This window comes from Natrix helvetica, assembly GCF_964273705.1.
Source record: "Natrix helvetica genome assembly, chromosome: 3".
NCBI classification, from domain to species: Eukaryota; Metazoa; Chordata; class Lepidosauria; order Squamata; family Natricidae; genus Natrix; species Natrix helvetica.
The window spans coordinates 39,854,014-39,878,604 of record NC_138549.1 but is presented as its reverse complement, the minus strand read 5'-3'; the positions used below and the strand labels follow the sequence as shown (position 1 = coordinate 39,878,604).

General features: G+C 36.6%; 1 long non-coding RNA gene across 1 annotated transcript; it reads left to right on the top strand.

The window, feature by feature from the left end:
- The first annotated feature begins 4,047 nt into the window (after nucleotides 1-4,047).
- Nucleotides 4,048-24,267, top strand: LOC309389801. Its single transcript, XR_014175007.1, has 4 exons — nucleotides 4,048-4,251; nucleotides 5,283-5,423; nucleotides 22,415-22,551; nucleotides 23,116-24,267. It is a non-coding gene; the product is annotated as an uncharacterized lncRNA (long non-coding RNA).
- The last annotated feature ends 324 nt before the right edge of the window (nucleotides 24,268-24,591 follow it).

Genomic DNA, 24,591 nt, shown 5'->3' with positions numbered 1-24,591 from the left:
ATAGGAATATGCCTGTTGCCCATATGTACCAATTTTATGGTGACATGATGGAACTTATCAGAAGGAAATATATACACTTAGGTGCTTAACGGAAGGTATTCAGAGATGAAACTTAAACAAATAAGTAACTTTATTTCAGTTATCAAGCAGCCTTAATTTCTTTTTTTTTAAACAAAATTTTATTAGTTTTTAAAAAATAATCAAGGAAAGGGGTAATGGGTAAAATTACAAATTTTGACAGTTACATTATGCAGGAAATGGCCCTCCCCCCATTCTCATAACTTTCATTTATTAATACATTAGATTGTTGCTACTTAATAGTATTTTGTCAGCATAAACTTTTATCTTCAAACAATTTCAATCATTTTATATCAAACAGATTTTCTAGTTCATTTTTGTGATCTGAGTTTTCTCAATGTTGCCTCTTCTCCCCCCTCCAGCAGAGCTCCGGCACCTCCCGTGTCCTGTATGTCCCGTATAGTATCATCAGGTTTATCTACGAGGACTTTATTTTTTTTCCATGAAGGCCTCAGCCTCCATAGTTGTGTTGATTCTAACTCTCGTGTCCTCCCAGAATATTAGCATACCTTCTGGCATAAGCCATCTAAACCACACCCCTTTCTGGTATAATTTCTTTGCTAAAAGCGAATAGTTTTTTCTTTTATCTTTAACTTTCTTTGGGATTTGTTTCAGAATGGCTATTTCTCTATCCTTGTATTTTAGTGCTTGCCCCATTTGTGCACTCAGAATCTCATCTCTTGAGGTCTTTCTGAGAAATTTAATGTGTACCTCCCTTGGAACATTGTGTGTTCTGGCATATGCTGAGTTTACTATATAGACCAGGTCCATGTCCCACCCCATCTGTTGTCTGTCTTTTTTAATATATTCAGCCAATAAATTTGTCATAATATCCCTCAGATCTTCATCATCAGCCTCAATTACATTTTGAAATCTAAGGAAAAAAAAGACATCCTTTCAAATTCCACTTTTATCTGGTGGTTCTCAAGTTCTTGGTTTCCTTTCTGCACCCCCTTCACCTCCCTCCTCATCTCAGCCATCCCCTCCTCCAAAAGTTCCAATCTCCGTGAATTTTGGATCGCTCGGTCTTGGTTCTCTCTGAGCTGCTCGTTCATTTCTTTCAATTGATTTTTTAAGTTCTCCTGCCCCTTTAAGAGTTGTTGAAACATCTGTTGAAAGTCCACCTCAGGGGGCTTAGGCTGGAACAAAGAAGTTGGTGTCTGTTGTCCGCTGGGGCTGGATGTTTAAGATGCTGGGGCGGAGCCAGCAAAACTCAGTTTCCCCGGTGGTGGTCTTTTAGGTGGCATTGTAGTAAGCAAAGCTCAGAGATGACAATGTCAATACAGAGAGGAAACAATTGGGAAGGTGGATAGCCAAGAGAGATCGCGAGGCCGGAAGTCCAGACAGATAAAGACCTTTTCTCAATTCTAGTTCCAGGCAATAAAGCAATAAAATCCTTTGTTCCAAGTCCAGGGTAAAATGTAACAAGAGATTTCTCTGAGTGTCACGGAGACAAAGACAAATGCCAGCAGTTTCTGTGGGTGGAGTCAAATTTCAAAGTACATGAAGACGACGGAAGCCATCTTGCCCTGCCAGCTCCGGGATCAGAGAGCAACAAACCAAAAGTTTTCAAAGTTTTCAGAAAGAAACAGATCATCACCTCATTTTCACAATTACAGTAAAAAAAAATCTGCCTTTGCTATAAGCGTGATTTCATTCCAGGCTCCCCCCCTCCTCCTCCTCTGGGGGCAGAGAGCAGAACAGTTTAAAGCCGATCAAGCAGCCTTAATTTCAATTCAGATCATTTCTATATATTCAAGGAATCCAGATGTCTTTATAAATAAATCCCGAAGTTTAAATCCTGAATTTCACACACTCTTTGGCTATAATGGACTTCTTGCCAAACATTTCTCACATTATTGATATTGATGGCAATTGAGCTGTGTTTACAAAATAGCCTAGCTTCTGGTTTCCCACCTGGCTAGCTCCAGTCCTCACACCACTTACTCCATATTCTTATTTCACACTCCTCCATCCATTGTTCTTATTTGCTAGTTGAATAGAACTGAGAATATAAGAGAGGGGGGAGGGAGGGAGAGGGAGAGTGGGGAGAGAATTGTCTCTGCTTGAGGGGGGAAATGTTCATTTCCTCTTTGCACATTTCTCCCTTGACCTCTTCCTGTCATAACTACAGTATCAGGGAGGAGCAGAATGGCCATTTATTCTTTCCACTACAGTCAAAGAATCGTTTCTTTTTACTGGAATTTTAATTTTCCTTTTGTCGTAACCACAAATAGAAGGAAAGGGTAGAACCCCATGACTTCAACATCTTCATCTTCTCCTTATCTGTATCCTTGGTAGAGAGTGAAATTGCATGTGAAATAGGAAAAATACTTGTTGTATAGCATTTGTATATATAAATCCATACCAAATAAATACTATTAAATGATCAGATTCTCCAGAATAAAAGTAGCCTTTGAATGTATCAGTAATGCTTTTCTTTGGAAAGTAGTAATATTCTCTTAGTGTCCAACTATATGGATTCATCTGAAACTTCTAATAAGCAGGCAGATGGCAGGAGGAAGAAGTGAAAGAGAACTGATAGATATCCTTTCCCACTTGTATCCTGTTGCACTTTCTCTAGTTGCCTTTCTATAATCAGAGTTGGATTAATCCAAAGATTCTGGAGAACTCTGCCAAATTAACTTGTCCTGTATTTCAACTGAGAATCCTTTCTTAAATATTAAGGACTCAACTGACTCTGAAACAAAACCGGAGAACCTAAAACCTTCTCAGCCTGCAGTCCCAGAGCAACCATCTGTGAACGATAGCTCTGAGCAGGCGATCACTAATTCCAATAGTAAGGAATCAGACCTAGTTCTTTGGAAGATGCTAAGCCCCCAATTACCCTCCCAGTAAAAAAAGAGCCAAATAGCAGAAGTTAGCATGTTTTTTGAGAAGGTAGGCATTTTGGTAACTCTTAGTTTAGTAGAACTAACATATTGTTGAAAACTATCTTTGTTATGTATGTTTCTCTGACATCCTGTTCCATGTTCTTCCTTAGTCCTTCCCTGTGATCAGACCTCTAACCTGATTTTTGGACTGGCCACTGTTCAACACAGACCTAGAGAAAGATTAGAGAATGATCTCAGCATCCCTGCCTCCAAAAACTTTATGCTAGCAGATGGCTATTTGATTATGTTTTATTTTAAATTTAGAGAAAGGACTCTGACTTTCTGTACCCACTGACTGGGTTTTTATACCTTAAGATTACATTGTCTTCAATAGTGTTATGAGCTGGTATTACAACAATGAATGTTTATAGTCATACTCCAAACTTGGAATTATGTCTGCAAAATTTTTAGTGTGTTTGTTTAACAATTGGAGTATTGTGTTTGTTTGCTGCCTCTTCTATTTTTTGAATTTTTTATGTCCTTTCCTTTTTCTTCTTATTGCATCACCTAGTTACTTTTCATGATTATCTCAAATACATCTAATCTTATTTGTAATAACAGTCACAATTATCTAAAGTATTGCAAATGACAAGAGTTTAAGTATTTCAAAGATTTTGTTAATAAATCTACACTATAGCAAGAGAAAAAATGAAGCTAATTATATTTTAGTGTAAACACTTTAATTAATAGATTAGTTTATACAATAAAGATAAAGCAACTCCAAATTGAAATTTATGGGTGATTTGTTGGTTTACAAGCAGTACATAATCTACAAGCATGGGTCAGCAGTCTTGTGACAAAGCTTCAAATAGTCATGCTTTATCCGCTAATAGAACCCTATAATAGAAGCACCTCTTTTTGTCCTTGTGTTAGTTGATAAAAAGCTTACATATCAATTGTGGTTACAGCCCCTCCCCTAGATTCTCCCCATCTATTGTAATGATAAAGAAGATCCAACAGTGTTTGGGAATGCAATCAAGAGAGTTCCTAATGGTCAACCTGTCACCATCTTATCTTTAGGAAACTTGCAAAACTCAATTTCCCTCCCACATATTTCTCCTGGCTTCTTATTCAGATAATTCTTCAGCCTACTCAGATGCCTCTGATCAACCTTCTCTTCTCAACTCTAACACTGAGCTCTCAAGATGATGATCTAAGGAACGAACTCCTCTCTATTGTCAATTCCCTCCTAACTCTCTGTTCAAGAATGTCAGCTGTTCCCTTCTGTAAAGGTGCCTCACCATTTATTTAATGTGAAAAAGACAGCTTTCTGAAGCAGGTATATTTTAAGATTGCTTTCTATGGAAAGTATATTAAATAAAGGTAAAATGGTTACTTATTCTTCCATAGTTATGGAAGATTTACAACTGATAGTTATAAAATGAAGACATATGAGACCAGGCATCAAGGATTAAAGTTAAATAATTATATGTATGCAAAGCCCTTCTGCTCTTGAATTGTAGACTGACAAGAAGATAGAAACTGCGGAGGGGAAGGGGGAAAAAACTCTGCTGAGCAGGCTAGAGTAAATGTTGAGGAAGTTACACTATTATAGAAATATTTATACGGCTCTTCATGCCAATAATTCATGATATCAAGAGGAAACTTTTGTTGGAGGTAGTTTTGTATGTAGCAATTAGTTGCTGGAAATTTTTCAAAAGTTACTACTTGAAAAATAATGTTTAAACATTGTGGTACCATTTGGGTCCTGACATCCATTACTTCCAAATAATTGTGACAGTCTGGATCAATTGCAGTTATATTGTTAAGAGGCTGGATTAATACTAGGGAAAACTGATCTACACTGTATCCTCAATGGGTCTATAACTACCATCTTAAATGGAATTTCCAGATATTTTAAATGAAATGTGCGGTTTATTTTGGCAGCAGCTACAGCACATAACTAACAAATTACAATAATTACTTTGGTGCCGTTCTTAAACTGATTTCATTTTGTTTAAAAAGATAAAAATTGGAATACTTGAACCTGATGAAAGGAAGAAAGAGAAAGTCCAAACAATAAAACAAAACTTCTGGACTACAGTTAAAAAGAGTAAACTTCTTGACTGTTTCTTCTATTACTGCCGATGTCTTTTTATTGTCTGTTTTCATCTCCATTTTACTTTATCTGCGAAACTACTTTGCATTTCAAGACATTTCCACTCACCTTGAGTTCCTGGTTCAAAAAGAAACAATAAAGTTTAATCTTTTCTCTTGACAATGATGTATGGGTTTGCTGAAAAACACTTTTCAAGTATTATCTTTTTTTCAAGTCTCCCTCTCCCTCTCTTTTATTTTTATTTTTTTCAGTTTATCCTCTCCCTTTGATGCAGGGATAAATATAAGACGTAATGCACCGGAAGAGCTTTATCAAATAAATCCAATAAAACAAAACAAAACAACTATCAAGAGTTTGAATTTGAAATTAAGCTCTGTGAATGTCCCTTCTGAGTAAGTACATTTTCTAATGCACAAGACTCTTTCTAATTATCTAGACTTTTTTTTTTCAAATTACGTAGATTTTGCAGAATTATCAACATCAAACAAAAGTTTCAAATTAAGATCTTTCTACCTGTTCCATTTTATTACATTAGTTGTGACATTCAAATGTTACCTACTTTTTTTCTTCGGTAATGAATAAAATTGGTGAAGCCATAGTACTGCTGTATATTCATCTACCAAATATTCTCCTTTATTAGAACAATGAGTTTCATTTGGAAAAAGAATTAGTCCAATTAATTCAGCACAAGTTCTACCTATTTACTTCTGTTGCTGCTGCTCTTAAGAACTCATCACAATCTCTGAAAATACATGCATGCATGCATGCATGTATGTATATTCTTTGTAATATACAGTAAATGCAATCCAAAATGCAACATGACTGTGTAAAGATTTGGATTTGAATTTCCCTTTCACAACCAATTGTTTTAACATTACACCACGCATACTGTCCAGTTGTTTTCTATAATTCATCAAATCAAGAATGAATTAAGAAATAATATATTTCCTTATGGTTTTGTCAGTGCTAACCAATAGTAAACCTTATGCTGGTCATTGTTTAAGCAGCTAATCATAGCTATTTATCCAGTTTGATGTCTTCAAGTATGAAGTCTGGGATATTTAAATATTAGATCACTGAGATGCTCTACTACTAAGCAATAGACATTTCTTGTACCTTCTATAGTTATTATTTTATTTTAGAATTTTTAATTAGAATAATGTTAAACAAAGTTGAGTATTTGTAATTGTTTTTGTCTTTGACTATAATTAACATTTTACTGACTGACTACCTTTTATATGTCTTGTCCATCATCCATTATCCACTGTGTAGCAAATGTATTGTTGCACAATAGTTGTAAATATTCTAAATATATAGAAAACCTCAGAATATTTAATATTAGCCTATTATCTCCAACCAAATCCTTAAACCGCAGTCAGGTTCTTTTAGAGTGGGTCTACAAAGAAAGTTTAAATTAATTAGGCTGATTGTACAATTAGCATTAATAGTTACTTAACGTTATGTTCTTCTTTAGATTTAGGAAAATATATTTAAAATATATGGTTCCTCGTGTGAAAACAAACATACACTCATTAGCACTGAAAATGAAAAAAACATTGTTTTGGCTTACTGTTGAACATTATGGTTTTTTTCCCTCCAGAACCTCAAAATCAACTTTCTGTTCTGCATATAATGTGAATGGGGTAGATAAAGGGATGCAAATGAGAAACACTGAATAAAACAGGAGGTTGCTACAAATCTTTCCATGTAGCCTCCAATCAAATTCCAACTTTTTGGATTGCTTCAATATTTCATTATTGATTGAGTTGTTTATGAGTTGCCCCATAACAAAAATCGGACAGAAGATATTTAATTCTGGCATTTCTACACTAGCAATTAATAATATCGCTTAGCCAACCCTTACAGCATGAAATCTATCTTCATTAGTTGGATACTGGTGCCTGATGGGTGAATGGTGCTACGAATTCCTAACTCGGAAGTGTTCACATGGACATGTCAAAAGTTTGCATTCATTAGATATGAGCACTCATTCTACTTACATCAAAACAAGGAGAGGAGAAAAGCCAATGCAGATAACCATCACTACTCAAAAAGCACACAATCTGGGCAAAAGCACAATATATTCATTCTTCTTGGATGGCACAAGAAATTCATATTTATGGATGGCAGAATTTCCCTTGGAAATTTAGAAAAGAACATTATATTCACTTGAATGGAACACTACATTTGAAAATAAAAAATAGGAGATTCCCATTCTATGTGTTAGAGAGATGGAGACTGGGATGGTGTGTGTTACACATACATATAGTTTGTCTCTCTCAAACTCACACATACACACCCACAAACACACATACATATTGACTTCCGGTTCCGGCGGCTACGGCGACAGGCAAGTTCTTTGCCCGCTCCCGCTCTCCGGTGGGCTTCCCCGCCTCTGGGGGGGCACAGGACGCCCCGGAGAGGCGTCCTGCCGAGGGAGCGGCTCGCGGAGGACCCTGGCATCGGCGGCGGCTGGTGGGGGCTTCTCCGCTTTGCTCCAGGCACCGGGGAGCAGTCTCGGAGGGCGCGCCTGCGTCTCGCTCCATGCCGATCGGACAATGCAAAACTGAAGGAAGCAGCGGCGGTGTGGTGAGGTGCTTCCTCTCTTCATTCCCTTTCTCTTGATTTGATGGACTTTTCAGCAACTTTAAAAGTTAAACTTTTGGATTTCTTTTGGAGGTGCGGCTGGAGGGAGGGGGATTTTTCCCCCCCTTGGACAAGCGGCTTGAGAAAATTTTGCTTTCGCCCCCAGGGGAAGGAGGAGGGGGGAGAGCCAACTAATGATGCCTCACCCCTGTAAAAGTGATTTTCATTGGATTTAGCTCCAGAACTTATGGATGACCTGAGAATTTTGTGAACTTTTAAAACTTTGCTATGCCTCTGAGCCCAAAGCTGGCAGGGCAAGATGGCACACTTCCGTTGTCTTCATAAACTGTGAAACCTGACTCCACCTTTAAAATTCAGGCTTCCGGTCTTTGTCTCCGTGTCACCCAGAAGAATCTCTTGTGGATTGTTATTTCCTGAACCCTCTGGAGAGAAAATCCTTCTCTATTGCTAGACTGACTAAAAAAACTCCCACCTGCTTGGATCTTCTGCCTCCTGGACTCATCTGTCTGCTCTACCTCTCCAGCTGTCCAGTCTCTACACTGACTGATCTCTCTGTTTTATAAACTATGTCTCCAAAAAGACCACCCCCTGGAAAACCTGGCTTTGCTACTTCCGCACCGACATCTGCAACATCCAGTCCTGCCACACAGTCAAAGATTACAGAACTGATGCAACCTAAGAGTACAGAGATGGATTTGCAACAAATGCTCCAGCAACTCATACAGGGCCAGGAAGAAATTAAGAAACAATTAAAGGAAATGAAGGAAGAAATTAAAGAGAATCAAGTCCAAATTTATAAGAACTCACAGAGACTGGACCTTGTGGAGGGTGGGGTGGCGGAGGCAAGGGGGGGGTAGAGGCTCTGCAGAAGGGAAACAAAGAACTTGATATCCAACAAATGAAAACAGAGTTTGAGAGAATGTCCTTTTATCTTAGATTCCAAAATGTTATAGAAGCAGATGGGGAAAATATAAGGGACATTATGACTAATATTTTAGCTGAATACATACACAAAGATAAACAACAGATGGAATGGGAGATAGATCTGGTCTATAGAGTGAATTCCGCATATGCCAGAACACACAATGTACCCAGGGAGGTCCATATTAAATTCCTTAGGAAAAGCACAAGAGACGAAATTCTGGGTGTACAAAGGGGGCAAGCATTGACATACCACGACAGGGAGATAACCATCTTGACGCAGATCCCCAAAAAAATTAGGGAGAAAAGGAAAAATTATTCGCAATTGGCGAATAAATTATACCAGAAGGGGGTGTGGTTTAGATGGTTGATGCCTGAAGGTATGCTGATATTCTGGGAGGAGACAAGAATCAGAATCAATACACCCATAGAGGCACAGGCCTTTATGGAAAAAAATAAAGCGAAACTAGAAAAAACAGAAGACTCTACAACGGTCACACAGGACACGGGAGGGGCCGGAGCTCTGCCAGCGGGGGGAGAAGGGGCAACACCAAGAAAGCTCAGATCACAAAAATGAATAAGAAAACCACATTGTTATAAACAGACCGAAAGTAATAATGAAATTATATCTAGACTATATATCATAATATATAAAATGATTGAAATTTTTTTTTAGAATTGATATGCTGATTTTATATGATCATGTATTAATGTTTTATACTTAGATGTATATTATGAGTTTGGAGGGAGGGGGTGTCTGCCACACTTGCAACTGCCAAAATTTGTACACCATTCCACCTACCCTTTTCCTTATAAATGTTTTAAAAAACCAATAAAATTTTTTGGAAAAAAAAAACACACATACATATTTAGACACTCAAAATTCATATGATTCCAGTATGGCATGACCCTACAGTGATCAATTTACAATCAGATAAATTAATAAAACCACAATTTGGGTTAATTAATGAATTATCAGTTCAAGCTACGCTGAATTTCCCAAGACACTAAGAAAAATATTCTTACAGAATAAAATGATGTTTGAATAAGAGAAGCCTAAAATTTATGTTCATGGAAAAGATTGCTTTAAATTTAGAGAGACTCTGTGGGTTCAATTTATTTGGGGGGAGTTGAACTTGGGTCACTAAACAAAGAACACAAAGTTACCTCGCTTACTATTAAAAAGCTATCTATACACTGAGATGAGAATAAGAGCATATACTACATACAAATGGTATGTTATAATAGACCCTCCCCATTCACCATACAGCTCTCTGTAAATCCAATTCTTTTGATCTATACCATATTGCAATATCTGTCAGAAATTAGGGCTTGTGCTGTAAGGGCTAAATTGAGTATTCCTACATATATCCCAAACTTAGGCCTAAAGGTTTTGAAATGAAGAACTGGTCTGCTAAAACATTGCCATATGCTATGGCTTTCTCATTCTTTTAAGCAATTATTGTAGTTAACACTTTTGCAAGTGATCCTTCAAAGTCAACAGCAAAAGATCCTTTCCCCCAGGGTTTTCTACAGTCTTCAGCTGGAGTGTTTATTTTCGAGAATGTCTTTAAAATGAGTTCTAATTTGAATGTTCCAACATGTAATATTGTACAAAGTAAGGGACTGGTTTCCAGGAAAGTAAGTTCCTGTAACTCCTTTAAAAATTACTAATGGAATATGTAATCATCATATACGACTCGGGAAGTAATATATAAGAATAAGAATCAGAGAGTGTAGACTGCAATAACATAATTATTGCAATATTTTGAGAATTGAGAATCAATTATGGCATAGTATTGTTCCTTTATACTGGATTTTAGTATATAATTATAATTATAGGTTTATAATTATTTATTATAATAAATTGTTGTTGCTGTTGTTGTTGTTGTTACCTTATTCATTTTTATTAGGGACTGGTTTCTGTTCTTTCTTCTGTAGCCATCACAAGAGTTTCCTTTAACCCATGCTGTTTAATAAAGACAATTCAAGTTTTTCAAGACAAATGTCATCCCAACTGCTGAAGATCCTTTACTTAAGATATGGAGTGTTAAACTTAGGTACTTCTGCTTATACATTGAGCTTTGGTTTCTTTATGCTTCATGAAAACATATCAGTAGTTTAATAACCATTTTATGAATTCTTTAATAAACAAGACAAAGGCAGGTTTTACTGCATTGTATTTCACATAGCTCCAGGAACTTGGTAAATTCACATTAAAAAGTAATGTATTGTTTGATTGACTGATTATGGTGGCAACTGTTAGTCACCACATAGATAGATTTTTTTTCCAGTAGGATCTGTTCTCATCTTCGTTCTTCAGGTTTGCCAACAATGTACCCATCACTGCTGTAATTGAGTTGATCATCTTACTTCTACTTATCCTCTTCTTCTCTTCTGCTTTTCCCAGCATTACAGCCTTTTCCAAAAAAAACTGTGTCTTTGCACAATGAACAAAAAGTAGGATAATTTGTGCCTGGTCTTTTGTTCCTAGTGTTAGAACTGTAGGTTGATTTGTCTGACAATCTCTTAGTTTTTTTTTCTTGGTATTCTCAGGTCTTCTTGGTCTTCTCAAACACCAATGTTCAAAAGCATTGATACACATTCTATCATTTACTTTTTCTTCGAAATCCAAATTTTGATTCTATTGTCACAGGAAAAAGCACTGCCTGAATCATTCTGTTTTTTAATATTAAAATACAGGGTATAATTATGGTTTATTTTTCTGTCTGTGTTGTTTTCATCCTTTAAGAGGGAGGGAGGGAGGGAGGGAGGGAGAGGGAGAGAGTGGGGGAGAGAGAGTGCTACTAAACAAAACCCTTATGTTCCATTTCCCATATGGGAAAGTTCATTCTGGTTAATTGTATTTTAAAAGTTCCTTTATTGTAGTGTGATTGCTGATTGGTATTATTCACAGCTAGAGAACAGGTGGCATATTCTTTCAGTAAAGTGCATAGCAAGGCAAGGCATCCATCACTTCTGAAATTGGAAATTGGAAAACGAAGGATTTTTCCCAACAGTTGAAATAGAGCACGTGATGCTACACTACATTTATAATGATTGGTAAATCAAACTATGCATTTAATTCTCTGAGTAGATTTCAGGTGGGCACAAAAATTCACTTCTGGTTATTCTCCTCTTCCCTCCAAATGAATTAACTGCCTGAGGGAACATCTGCTATCAGTTTGACACTAATGCAGACTTTCCCAACTAATATTTTTCACCTATGACAGTCACAGGTCAATCCAAGCATTTGGCACTTTATGTAGATACCGTATCAACCTGAATTTTTAGCAATGATGAATAAATAACTCTGTTGTGGAAATCTTGCAAACTATTTGGGCTGGAGATAAGTTTCTCTAAATGCTCGATAGATTTGTTTCAGTGAGAAGGAATGTAGATTCCCAGTAGTAACTTTTGCTGTTATATAAACCGAGTTTCAAATACATTTTAATCCAGTTTTACAAACATCCTGTTCCCTGATATACATGCAGTTCGATCCAAAATGACTGTCAATGCTATTAAGTATAATAATTGTTCATGAGTGAATACTGTTTATTGTCTCTCTTCATTTTGCCTCTGAGGCAAGCTTCTTACTCAGCTGAAGCCAAGGGTCATCTGGTAAATCATGCATACCCACAATCCCTTGTGGATTATGCAGTTGACAAACTGCCGTTAATGATTAGTTCAACCTGCATTAAAACCCTGGCATTAAATTGATATTACATGAGTGATGGATTATACCTCTAATGAGCAGATTATTGCCACAAGTGACCTTGTTGACTGAAAGGATGCGCCCATATAACTCACATATCTAACCTTTGCCTGTCATAGCAGGACCACAAATATAGATAGAGACACTTTTTTAAAAAAAAATCATGTTTCTTTTTAATGTTTGTTCAAAATACAGATCCGTTGTTTAATAAAAGTATGTGCTTCATTATTTCACAGCTATTTCCCAGGTAGCAGAATGTCAAATGCATAATGTTCAGAAAGCTGAATAATTCTGAATTGTATGCAACACTATATTCTCTTTTACCTTTACAGTGTCAAAATTCTATTGTGAATTTCTATCTTGTCTGCAGCGGCAATCTCATGCTTACTGTGAATTTTTGGGTAGGTGTCTTCTCTTCACAAAAGTGTATTTTATGCTTTTGAATGACTGTACCTTAAAAAAGCAATGCTTCTTTTAGTCAGATATAAATATAGATGCACACATAGCAATTTATTCATAAAATGGTTTTCCATAGTATTGATTTGTACACTTTTCTTTATACAATGTTAACTCTTGATAGTCAATGGTATCAGGGAACTGTAGTATAATTTGCAAGGAGGAGGATGACAATTTTCTTAGGGGTTTCAGTAAGTAAATCATGCCCTCAAAAAGTCCTCTGGCACAGATTAAATTGCTTTTCTTTTTATTTTAATAAATCTCCCACATGAAGCACGCACTGGCCTTTGTCCATATATAGTTAACAGTATATTTGGAAATACTTGTCATCTTGCCTGAGAACAGATGAGGCTGGGACAGCGGAAGGGGGGGTAGTTGAGAAGCTCTTTAATGACGGAATTAATTGAGCATAATCCATGTTGACTGGTTAGGTGGAAAAGGAAATCACATGAGAAAAACAAAACACATATGCTTCACCACTAATTTGCCCGAATCTTGAATGCACAGCTATGAAAAAAATAAAGAAAAGTTGTGAAAGGGTTGCGGTGGGAAAGGGACAGTGATACACACTCCCTATTATCAGTCATCAATCTGCTCTCATCAGTGTAAATCAAGAAAACAACCCTAGGGAGACAAAATAATAATAATAATAATAATGGAATGAAAACATAGCTAGAGTGGTATGAAGTGAAACGTAGACAGGGTGTATTGTGGATGTATTCATTTTAACGTAACAGCTTAGTGTTGACTACTGCAGTTGTACATTATTGTTTCATAAAAGCAATCATTTAGAATAAATACAATAATACAATAGTAGAGTTGGAAGGGACCTTGGAGGTCTTCTAGTCCAACCCCCTGCCTAGGCAGGAAACCCTATACCGTTTCAGACAAATAGCTATCCAACATCTTCTTAAAGACTTCCAGTGTTGGGGCATTCACAACTTCTGGAGGCAAGCTGTTCCACTGATTAATTGTTCTCACTGTCAGGAAATTTCTCCTCAGTTCTAAGTTGCTTCTCTCCTTGATTAGTTTCCACCCATTGCTTCTTGTTCTACCCTCAGGTGCTTTGGAGAATATTCCATAATGGGAGGAAAAACCAAATATTCCATAATGGGAGGAAAAACCAACTTTGAAATACAGCATTTCTTTGCTATGATTATGAAAATGCCCATCCAGTCTTGGTTAATTTCAGAAAGCTAAATATGTTGGATCTGGTTAGTAACTGGACTGGGGACTGCTAGGAAACTCTAGGGATATAGATAGGCTAGATTTTAGTTGGTAAGGTACACTTTGTACTAAACAGCTGAGCTTTCTGATTTAGCAAAATCCTGCCTTTAGGCATCAAAGTAGATTTTTATTACAATGAATTATTGTTAATCTTACATGACTGTAATTCTTAACTTGCTTTTTTAGGATGTACTGATAAAGCATGCTTTCCCTTTAAGAAAAAAATGGGTATTATTAAATAATAATGTTAATTTTATCTAATTTTTATAATGTTAGTGTTATATTAATTGGGTTTGTTTTTTGGATTGTTTCTAATTTTCGTTTAACTTTTTTAATATGTGTTTTTTAATGCTGTACGCCGCCCTGAGTCCTTTGGGAGAAGGGCGGCATATAAATCCAATAAAACAAACAAAACAAAACCAAACAAACAAACAAATAATGTTTGTTCTAGATAATTCTGGAGAAAGAAAAATGTGAGGGGGGGAGGGGAGGCTTAATTTCAATCACAAATTAAGTCCAGTCAATTTAAAATGCTGCAGTGGAGGGTAACAGTGCTATGCTAGAATAGCAAAGTTTAGTAGGAGGAATTCATCAACATTTAAAGCAATATTTGTATTTATCCTATAATAAAGAGAATTTTTTTATAGCATTATAAAAAAGAGGAAAATTCTTTTATATTGGGCATTCTGAAGGCAGTTTTTGTTTGGAGTAAAAAATAGGAATAGTTTCCATGAAGTAGTCAACCATTACTGACCATATAGGACACTGTCAAGTTGTATCCTTGCCAGTTACAGTACTGTCAGTCATTAAGACACATACACAAAGAAAATGTTTATTGTATAAAAGTCTTCCAATTAAAAAAAAAAAAGCTTTAAATTGTAGGTAACAGCAGACAAACAATGGCAAATTCTCCAGGGTCATGTCAAAGCTGCATTCAATAAACAAAGTCCAGGTGGCTGTGACTTGCTTCCAACTACATCCTAATGGCATCAGCCTCACCCTAGTAGAAAAAAAACAATGCTTTGTGGGATATGGAATCCATTCTGAAAATCACTGTATTAAAGGTATGTTCAAAATTTTCTAAAACTATATAGAAAGCTCCAACTGTTGTATTTCTCTTATTATTATAAAACGTTACAGCTACTACACTCATTATTTTGGACCTGGAGCTTGTAATCCATGCTAGCAGTACAGATAAAGTTACCATTTCAAAACAAGCTATTTGTTGGCTATATCAGTTTATTGCAATACATTTATTAGACAAGTAACCATTATATAGTAACATCTAGCCTTAGCTTAGTATAATGAACTATTTATTTGATAGAATGTTGATCTCCAATCTGATTGCTCATCAAGGTCTACTCTTTATATTTCTATCAATATTTTAATTTAAAACATGAGAACCTTGCATGCTACAAATCTAAGCACCCATCCACAGCATCATACCTATTTCCAAGACTGCATCTCGGCCACAAATAGATACCATTCATACTATATACTATAGTATAGCATGATACTATAGCATGCAAGATTCTGAGGGCCTTGTTTGGACGTGCTCTTCAAAATCATAGGCTTGGGAGGAACATTAGAGATCTTCTAGAAAAAATGTCTACGTTTACAGAGGTATCACAGAATATTATATAGTAAAACAAAATAGATTATAGCAAATTCATAACTGATTCTGCCTTTATTAATGCTACCATAGCAAACATTCCCTACATCTGTTTTGTGAGAATATTCACAAATGTTCTCAACATTCCATGTATGTTCCCTAGGCTGTGGGGAAAGAATTAGAACCTTCCATCCTGATATAATTGTACTGTCTCCAGTCCAGAGGTGGGTTGCCCATTTCTTTAATACCGGTTCGGGCGCACTCCCGCCTGCGGGCGACACTTCTGCACATGCAACCCACCTCTGCTCCAGTCACTGTGCATCAAATGAGTAGATTCAAACCATCACAACAGGTTACATAATTGAAGAAAAATATCCATAAAACAGTCTAAGAATAAAGGATATTGGTTTCTTTGATTATCCATTGGTTAGTGATCCAAATAATTGCATTAACAGTTGCCAATGTATTGCCATTTATAATGGAGCAAAGTAAGGAAACTATGTGAATCATGAGATCTATATTTGCTAGAACTTGCCTAGTCAATAGTCAGATGCAAAAAGTTGGTCGCTTACATGGTCCTTTTTAGTCCTTTCGGACTACTTTCCATCGTGTATGTGGAAGTATGTGTAGCATACAGATACACACACAAAAATATGTTTGTCTAGTTAGGCCTGAAACACAGAAAGTCATTGGATATTGACTTCCTCGTATGAAAAGTTGGGAATTGTATAGAGGGCTCCCCCGCCCCCCATGGCAATATCTTTTGCACCTAACCTGTAAAAGGAAGAATCTTTTGCACATAGGTCCAGGCAGTTTATTCTTAAAATGGCTTCGAGTTAAGCCAGAATCAACACAGGATGGTGTTGCAAATAGGCCCAGGGACTGCAGACATAACTTGGATATCAGCCATATTTTTTCCTTTTTCTTCTTTCTACTTTTTTCCCATTTTGTCTGAGGGAGAAAGGAACAATTTCTTAGAACCAAAAGCCTACAGTTTCAGCTTAGTCTAATGATGCTGTTGGGTTAATATGAATTTAGATTTTCTTCTAAATTCGTAATAACATCCTAAAATTAGGGTGTTATTACGTTCATTCCAGGAATATAAAACTAGCTTGTCCCCTGGGAAATAGCAGTAAAATGGCTGTGAAAAAAGGTAATCAGGGTTGGCTCTGGTTATTACTTGGATGGAAAATTGCCAAGAAATTAAAGAATGGTTTATACTGGGAGGTTAAAATCATCCTAGAAATTGATAACAAACCTTTTCTGTTACTGCAAAGAAAACCACATAGACATGCTCATGTTGTCACTGGGAGCCCAGTATGTTTCAAGGGAGTATTTATTTTTTAAAGCAACCGTTTTTCTTCAGTGTAGGCTTGCTGAGGTTAACTACTCTAATTACAATTAAAAAGTAGATGGGAGATGGGGCAGCCTTCCTGTACACCATCCTTCAGGTTAGCCTATTGGCCTCCAATGAAGACTGTTGTTCGTCATAGCATAAGATTCTGCTGCATGCCCTGTTGTATTTCTTTTTATGGGTAAAGAGGTGTCTTCTTCTCCCCCTTGCCTGTCTTAGGCAGAAAAATATCTTGGGCTGAGTGATACGAAAAGGCCATTTACAGTAAATGTGAGCAAATGGAGATGATCTTCTGCAATTCAGAAGGTTTCTATTAGTCAATATAAAGGAAAGGAGACCAAAGCAATCACAATGGGGCTTTTGTTGCTTACCAGTTGAGAAAGGATAGTAGCAACATCCCCACTTCAAATCATTGCTGTTGCATTTCATATTTTAAAGCACTTGACTGGTGCTGTGGAGCTTTGAACATAATTACTTTCCACAGTAGTCTAACAGAGTCACTAAACAGCTGATAAAAGGCAAAGGAATCAAGACTATTTTCAAACTGAAAAAAGGGCTTTTTTTATTGGAACTGATAACTCTCACCAAGAGCTCCAGGCTTTTGTTACATCAATTTGAGGAGCTCATAATCTTTGCATTATGAATGTTCAACCAGGCTATTTCCTGCTGAAGTGTCTGGCATACCCTGAGTATTGCCTGCTTCTCTTGTCATCATTGAATAAACAGAGTTGGACACATTTTCAATATGATTACATTAGAACAAGTGGGCTGTGATTGATAACCTAATATTCAGGCCATGCAAATCATCAATCACTTGAAGTATATTAATTATTCAATGTAACCATCTAATGCAGGAATCAATGCTGGAAATGAAGAAAAGAAACTCACAGTTCCCAGTAGAGTCTACAGTAGATAATAAAAAAGGAATACTAAATAATCTGAGTTTATAATAATCTTTTTAATAAAATCCATTTATTTAGCTGTCAAAAACATAGTTCAATTAGGTTTTAAAGAAGAAAAATTGAAGAATGTAAATTATTATTTTCCCTTTAAAAAAGACTTTCATACTTTTAAACAGGGATTACATCTACAGTTTAAAAATAAGCTGTAAAGAGAAGAAGAGATAGATTCTAGGATAAACTTAATTCACCAAGGAATTAAGCAAGGATATGATATTTAGTTCCAAAACTATGTGTGTTTACTTTACACATATAAATCATTTTAACCAGTTTCCTCAGGAAAAATCATGGGAACTGCAATTCTATCAAAATTGTTATGATATCTATTATTATCTATTATTTTTAGTATTCCACTGACAATGCTTTAGATGTCTTTTACCCAGATATTTGTGAAAAGGTTTTTAATGAATTGCAACTTAAAAGGTGCAAATGTGTGAAAAGATAATAAACAAATCAGTCATATTGTTATCACCCACATTTTTTTCATTCTCAGTGAAATAACTCACAGTATCTGAAAACAACTTTATATTCTCCTTCTGCCCTGGCGGCAAAATGGTTATAATACAATATTGCAGGCTAACTCTGCCCACAGTCTGGAGTTTAATGTTGACAAGGTTCAAAGTTGACTCAGCCTTCCATTCTTCCAAGGTAAAATGAGGACCCAGATTTTTGTGGGCAATATGCTGGTTTTGTAAACCATTGAGCAAATGCTATAAAGCATTCTGAAGTGGTATATAAGTTTAAGTGCTATTGCTAAAATAAAAATATCCACAATAACTTAATGAAAATTTGGGGTGGTCATCAGGAATAAACACAACAGTAAGTGTGAGAGATATCTAGGACAACTACTTAAGCATGAGTGTGCTGCAGTTACCAAAAAAGCCAATGCAGTCCTAGGCTGCAACAACAAAATCACGTGAAGTATTAGTATTGCTTTAGTAAGATGACACTTTGAATACTGCATCCAATTTTGGTCATTGGGATACAAAAATATTGAGACTCTAGAAAGAGTGCAGAGAAGAGCAACAAAGATGATTAGGAGCTGGAGGCTAAAACGTATGCTGAATGTTTTCAGGAGCTGCATATGTCTGGCAAAGAGAAGGACTTGGGATGACATGATAGCAGTCTCCCAACATGTGAAGGGCTGTCATAAAAAGAAGGGGTCAATCTATTATCCAATTCACCTGAGGGCAAGTAAGAGATGGAAACTTATCAAAGAGAGATCCAACCCAGAACGAAGGAGAAATGTCCTGGCAGTGAGAACAATTAACTAGAGAAATGGGTTGCTTTTAGAAAGTGGGGTTTCACCATCACTGAAGATTTTTAAGAACAGATTGGACAACCATTTGTTTGGAATGGTATAGGATTCACAGTTTGAGCAGGGACTAGAAGACCTTGAAGGTCCCTTCCAACTCTGTTATTCTTTTATTCAGTACCATAATTGCATGTAAGACTTCAGTTTCCATCCAACAATGGAGTTCACTGGATGACTTGGCCATTCAGACTCTCCCAGATTGTTGTAATGGAGATGACATTAAGGAAAGCTCTCTTGTAAATTGCTTTAAGTCCAAGGAATGGAGGAGGAAGAGGAGGAGGAGGAGGAGGAGGAGGAGGAGGAGGAGGAGGAGGAGGAGGAGGAGGAGGAGGAGGAGGAGGAGGAGGAGGAGGAGGAGGAGGAGGAATGTAATGCAGTATATGCTACTTGAGTCTTCATACATAATATAGCAAATGTGATACCATGTATTCCAACTTAGTTCAAGATAAGTAGATTCTGCTGGCTCTTTGTTCATAAAATTTCTAATAGAGGACAGTTCACAGGTGTAACCATAAAAATCTCAGGGCACATGATTGTGAAAAATGGATTATGCAAACATTTTGAAGTATCTTTAATGAAGATGTAGTGCTCTTACTTGCTTCATTCTGAAAGCCAATAAAAGCATAATCATTCTCTCTCACTGAATAGCATACAATCTGGGAAATTTTACAGCAGAAAGACAATCCCAGACCTTCCTGGTAAGATTCCATGGGCAGAGTCTTCCTTTACATGAGGAGCATTATATGAATAACTTTCCACCTTCTACTGTATTATGGTTTATCACACAGTCAGCCACATGTTGTTATTATTTCCGGTTGCTTTGCAAGTACACAGAGAAACACCGGAGGCAAATTTCTTGTGTCTGGCCTCACTTGGTCAAATAAAATATTCTATTCTATTCTATTCTGTTCTGTTTTGTTCTGTTCCATCCTACCCTACCCTACCCTACTCTACTTGATTCAATTATGTTATATTCAATTCAATTCTGTTCTATTATGCTATGCTATGCTATGCTATGCTATGCTATGCTATGCTATGCTATGCTATGCTATGCTATGCTTTGCTATTTTTATAGAAGAGACAACTGGTTCACCAGAAATCTGAAAACAAGGACAGGTAGAAAGATGGATTGCAGTCCTCTTAAACCATAACTGATTGGAGTTTACGAGAATAATAGTCATGCTCAAGTAGAAAACCTCAGTTTGGAGAAGAAGAGAGATAAGATATATTATCAGATTGGAAAATAACAGAATCCCTTTTACACCTTTAAGATTGACAAATTAAATGTGGCACAAATTTGCTGATAAAGGAAGCTACTTTATATGATTCATGAAGTAGATAGAGTTTGTAGATCTAAGATGAAAGCATGGGTGTCTGGAAGGTGGAGGATGCTATTACTGGTATATTGTAACAAAAGAATGATATCTATCATTGTGAGCATTTTCTGTCTTCCTGTGTACAAGGATGAAAAATACAGCCATAGATGGAATCATTACTGGCATTTTATAATTGTGCATTTATATTGTGGCTGTTTCCTGCTGCTCAACCTTTGCCACCCCAAAGTTGCACATGTTCTCCAATTTCATTTCTAGTCCATGGGCTTCTAATATTTCTTAAGATGGAAGGAAAAATATCACTTCTCAGAGGCACAAAACAGATATCTTTAATGGCTGAAATTAAATTGTTTGGACAGAGTAGTTATTTCAGAACTCTGAGAAGAAAAATAGATTCATTCTAAGGGACACGTGTCATTACCATCTCAACATTACACTTTTAATTTCACTCTTTCTCTCTCCACCGACAAATATAGATACACTTCTCCTACTTCCACCATGTTTCAGTACTGATTTTGTTTTTACTTTGGGGAAATCAATAGCAAAACAACACTTAAAATTAACTCTGGCCTAGTATTGCAGATTTTATACATGGTTCAATCCAGAAAGGTGTAGCTTACAACACAAATCAAAATAGAAAGTTAATTAATTGATTAATTTCCTGTTTGTTACTTAGTGAAGAAGCCCAATTGGGACAATTGTCAAGCACGTGATATGTCTCTAGGCCTAAAGAAAAATGTTTGATTAGAAGGGGAGCATAGAAAACACCTTTCAAGAAGAAAGACATTTCTTTAGCATCAAGCAAATATTTTCCTAGTTTCAGTTATATGATGGAGCTGTACTTTCTGATATAGAGTCTATATGAACTGAACACATAGGAGACATCCCAGTGTCAATCTTTAAGCCATGCATGGTTGTTAACCATTCAGAACTCATCATTCGTGAAGCTTTAGTGGCTCAACCCTGTTAAATAGGTTACTATAATGGGAGAAGTTGGAAGTGTGCAAAAGATCTGCCTCCTATAGGGCATGGAAATCAATTGTCTCCCTCCTTCCCTCCCTCCCTCTCTCTCTCTCTCTCTCTCTCTCTATCTCTCTCTCTCTCTCTCTCTCTCTCTCTCTCTCTCTCCCCAGTCAAATGGTTTTGGCTTATGAGGATATTATAAATGGTGCAGTCAAAAAGGGTAAGGTAATGTATAGATGTATAATTTACAACAGTTCATATAGCGACTGTTTGAGATTACAACAGTATTGAAAAAAGTGATTTACAACCGTTTTTCACATTCATAACCACTGCAGTATCTCCAGGGTCACGTGATCAAAATTAATCTTTTGCGACCTTCTGACAAACCAAGTGGGGAAGCCAGATTCACTTAGCTATCATGTTACCAACCTAACAACTGCAGTGGTTCACTTAACAATGGCGACAAGACAGGTTGTAAAATGGGGCAAAACTCACTTAACAACTGTCTTGATAAATAACAGAAATTTTGGGCTCGATTATGGTTGTAAGTCGAAGTCAACCTATCTATCACTTGTTGCTTCCCATGAGCCTTCCAATGTATTACCTTCTCCCTTCTGCTCTTCTTGCCCAAGGAATCTAAAATACATTCCACTTTGTATTCTTTCACATGAGTGGCAAGGTATGCAAGCTACAACACCTTGAAGGATGATTAAAACCATATTTTCAGCATGGTAGAAGAAAGGCAACAGAACTATCAGTGGATGTACAGGAAAGGATCTAATAAAGTTAGCAGCTACCTTTTTATATGTCATGCTGATATCTGAAATTTGATAGAAAACCAGTCTCCAGTATTAATGGAGGTGATCTTCTTGGTGATGATAGCTATCCAAATGCTTATATGACTTCTTTGCATGATTCAGTTGATCCTTTAGGAGGCAAGGGATGGCTTGCAGTTCCTATGGAAAACAAAAAGACCTGTGGAATGGGAGAGAACCTGGAAACATTTGGCAGCACAAGTTCATTATAGACAACCTCAAGTGATAATGCCTGAGTACAGGTATGAACTGATTTATTATAAATAAACTCAGCCATAGATTTTTAAAAAATAGATCTCTTATTTTGCAGCCATTTACATAGCAGAATTGATGGTGCTCATCATCTTCATTTCTCCATATGACTTCAAGCAATAGAGACTAGGAATAGAGAATAGAGAAATAAATAGCATTTTGGAAGATTTCCTAAAGGGAATTTCCTTTCTGGTAAGGCAACTCAGCTGTAAGTTCATTCAGAGACAAAATTTGTTCCAGAAAGGGACATTCTCAAACAGTTGAAGGGAAATGGGCAAAGAAAACCTACAGACACAGAGAAAGGATTAAAATGTATCTTTTGATCATAACTCCCACCATCCCTTGCTAGCATGAATCATACTATCCTGGATGAGAATAATAGAATTCAGGCCTAATGCATATGGAGGACATCAAGTCGGGAAAAATGGACATTTCAATCCTCACAAAAGAGGAACACTCATAAAATGAAAGCATTAATTTGTTTTATACCAAATAGTCTTCTTGTCTGTGATGTCAATTTGAGTCATTAAAACAATCTTGCTCTTTATTCACAGGGCAGTCATCAGCCACCTCACCATCAAGACATTGGTTGTATGCAAATAGCTGCCAAATAAATCATTGCCTATTGTAGCGTAGCCCCTGAGGGGGTTTGTACTTATGGGACATGCTACTGTCACTCCACTTCCACATGTACCTTAATTGTGTTATTCATTTGGCAAGATTAATGTGCAAGAGTCTTTCATCCTTCATTGCTGATGATCTGCCTGCAAAAGAGGACATAAGAGCAGAAAACCTGGGGGGGGATAGCTTTTAGGCAAGATTAAAAGACTATGACTTCTCTATATTTTTAAAAGGTAAAGGCTTCATTACCAGATAATTATATGAACTTCCTGAACTTCTTCAGAAGACATAAGAATAAATCGGCATAAAATCTTTGCAAAATTTAGAACTTTTAAACTGTTGGCCCACTTGCAGTTTGCATCAACACATTCATCACCACAAGATGCCTCCTTGATCACAGAGTATTGATTGCAACTTGCTTCCAGCCCAAACAATTGTCTTAAATCAATTGAAGCCCAGAAAAACAGTCTTGAGCTAGTCCTTTCTGCTCCTGACAGCAACAAGTTCTTTCTGAAGCTGACCAAAAGCCGTAAGGCTTCGCCACTCCTTTTTAAGGGGGCAAAATTGGACAACCTGTTGCAGGAATCTCTTGGTGGATAGAAAAGTATGAAAACATTCTTCCCTTAGCTCACTAGCTGGTAGGATATACCAGCTATGTCACTGATCTGATTTTAACCAATGGTTGGTCTGAAAATGTTGGCATCCTGGCATGCATTGTGTTAACAGAGAATGGAACCAGAGAGAAGACAACTCAAATTATCTGTCATTTTTACATCTACACAATGAAGACTGGCTTCCACATTAAATCGCTAGTGAAGAAAAAGATGTGCTCTGGGTTTGCAAGATTGTAGATGCTAATCACATTCCACAGAGTGTCTGAAATAATTGGTATTTTTAGTGACCCATTACAGGGTGTTCATTGGTTGGAATCTAAAATTACATAGAAAGAAGTCCATCCGTGCAGACTTTGTTCATTTTTCCTCTCCTCACTGAATATTCTTTTATGCCTTCAAAACCTGGGTTGAGGTGGGGGGGGGGGGAGAGAAAGAAAATCATCTTTTAGTAAAGACTCTGAATTATATATTTGTACCGTATTTTATTTGCTCTCAATATATTATACAAGACTGAACAAAAACAGTCTGTATTCTGTCACTTTTGAATAAAATGAGAAGGTGGATCTGAGTAGAAAATCGCTGGAATTTCATATGTTAGAAGTTCTGAATATCAACCTATACTCAGAGAGTGAATGATTAGTTTTCCAATCAATACAATTTGTATTACTTACTTCATTAAAATCAAATTTAGCACATTCAAGCATTTTATTGTTTTACCTTACCATAAAGCAAGAAGAAAACCACCAAATTATGGCAAGTGAAAATCGATCAAAGCAAAAGTTACGGTTATTCATG